Here is a 2,576-nt window from a genome sequence, read left to right as displayed (position 1 = left end):
GGGGAGGACTCCTGCCTCATGCTGAGAAAGAGGGACGATCGATGAGTTATCTTAAGTGCCTATACACAAATGCAAGAAGCCTGGGAAACAAGCAGGGAGAACTGGAAGTCCTGGCACAGTCAGGGAACTATGATGTGATTGGAATATCAGAGACTTGGTGGGATAACTCACATGACTGGAGTACTGTCATGGACGGATATAAACTGTTCAGGAAGGACAGGCAGGGCAGAAAAGGTGGGGGAGTTGCATTGTATATAAGAGACCAGTATGCTCAGAGCTCCGGTATGAAACTGCAGAAAAACCTGAGTCTCTGGATAAAGTTGAGAAGTGTGAGCAACAAGGGTGATGTCGTGGTGGGAGTCTGCTATAGACCACCAGACCAGGGGGATGAGGAGGACAAGGCTTTCTTCTGGCAACTAGCAGAAGCTGCTAGATCGCAGGCCCTGGTTCTCATGGGAGACTTTAATCACCCTGATATCTGCTGGGAGAGCAATACAGCGGTGCACAGACAATCCAGGAAGTTTTTGGAACGTGTAGGGGACAATTTCCTGGTGCAAGTGCTGGAGGAACCAACTAGGGGCAGAGCTTTTCTTGACCTGCTGCTCACAAACAGGGAAGAATTAGTAGGGGAAGCAAAAGTGGATGGAAACCTGGGAGGCAGTGACCATGAGATGGTCGAGTTCAGGATCCTAACACAAGGAAGAAAGGAGAGCAGCAGAATACGGACCCTGGACTTCAGAAAAGCAGACTTTGACTCCCTCAGGGAACAGATGAGCAGGATCCCCTGGGAGAATAACATGAGGGTGAAAGGAGTCCAGGAGAGCTGGCTGTATTTTAAAGAATCCTTATTGAGGTTGCAGGAACAAACCATCCCGATGTGTAGAAATGGCAGGCGACCAGCTTGGCTAAACAGTGAAATCCTTGCTGATCTTAAACGCAAAAAAAGAAGCTTACAAGAAGTGGAAGATTGGACAAATGACCAGGGAGGAGTATAAAAACATTGCTCAGGCATGCAGCAGTGAAATCAGGAAGGCCAAATCACACTTGGAGTTGCAGTTAGCAAGAGATGTTAAGAGTAACAAGAAGGGTTTCTTCAGGTATGTTAGCAACAAGAAGAAAGTCAAGGAAAGTGTGGGCCCCTTACTGAATGAGGGAGGCAACCTAGTGACCAAGGATGTGGAAAAAGCTAATGTACTCAATGATTTTTTTGCCTCTGTCTTCACAAACAAGGTCAGCTCCCAGATTGCTGCACTGGGCAGTACAGTATGGGGAGAAGGTGGCCAGCCCTCTGTGGAGAAAAGTGGTTCGGGACTATTTAGAAAAACTGGACGTGCACAAGTCCATGGGGCCGGATGTGCTGCATCCGAGGGTGCTAAAGGAGTTGGCGGGTGAGATTGCAGAGCCATTAGCCATTATTTTTGAAAACCCATGGCGATCGGGGGAGGTCCCAGATGACTGGAAAAAGGCTAATGTAGTGCCCTTCTTTAAAAAAGGGAAGGAGGAGGATCCGGGGAACTACAGGCCAGTCAGCCTCACCTCAGTCCCTGGAAAAATCATGGAGCAGGTCCTCAAGGAATCAATTATGAAACATTTAGAGGGGAAAGTCGTCATGGATTCACGAAGGGGAAGTCGTGCCTGACTAACCTAATTGCCTTCTATGATGAGAACTGGCTCTGTGGATGAGGGGAAAGCAGTGAATGTGTTAATCCTTGACTTTAGCAAAGCTTTTGATACGGTCTCCCACAGTATACTTGCCGCCAAGTTAAAGAAGTATGGGCTGAATGAATGGACTGTAAGGTGGATAGAAAGCTGGCTAGATCGTCGGGCTCAACGGGTAGTGATCAATGGCTCCATGTCTAGTTGGCAGCCGGTTTCAAGCGGAGTGCCCCAAGGGTCGGTCCTGGGGCCGGTTTTGTTTAATATCTTTATTAATGATCTGGAGGATGGTGTGGACTGCACTCTCAGCAAGTTTGCAGATGACACTAAACTAGGAGGCATGGTAGATACACTAGAGGGTAGGGATCGGATACAGAGGGACCTAGACAAATTAGAGGATTGGGCCAAAAAAACCCTGATGAGGTTCAACAAGGACAAGTGCAGAGTCCTGCACTTAGGACGGAAGAATCCCATGCACTGCTACAGACAAGGGACCGAATGGCTAGGTAGCAGTTCTGCAGAAAAGGACCTAGGGGTCACAGTGGACGAGAAGCTGGATATGAGTCAACAGTGTGCTCTTGTTGCCAAGAAGGCTAACGGCATTTTGGGCTGTATAAGTAGGGGCATTGCCAGCAGATCGAGGAACGTGATCGTTCCCCTTTATTCGACATTGGTGAGGCCTCATCTGGAATACTGTGTCCAGTTTTGGGCCCCACACTACAAGAAGGATGTGGAAAAATTGGAAAGAGTCCAGCGGAGGGCAACAAAAATGATTAGGGGTCTGGAGCACATGACTTATGAGGAGAGGCTGAGGGAACTGGGATTGTTTAGTCTCCAGAAGAGAAGAATGGGGGGGGGGATTTGATAGCAGCCTTCAACTACCTGAAGGGGGGTTCCAAAGAGGATGGAGCTCGGCTGTT

The sequence above is a fragment of the Chrysemys picta genome, chromosome 13, assembly GCF_011386835.1.
Source record: "Chrysemys picta bellii isolate R12L10 chromosome 13, ASM1138683v2, whole genome shotgun sequence".
In the NCBI taxonomy this organism is placed as follows: Eukaryota; Metazoa; Chordata; order Testudines; family Emydidae; genus Chrysemys; species Chrysemys picta.
The sequence above is the reverse complement of the archived record's forward strand: the minus strand, read 5'-3'. Positions refer to the sequence as shown.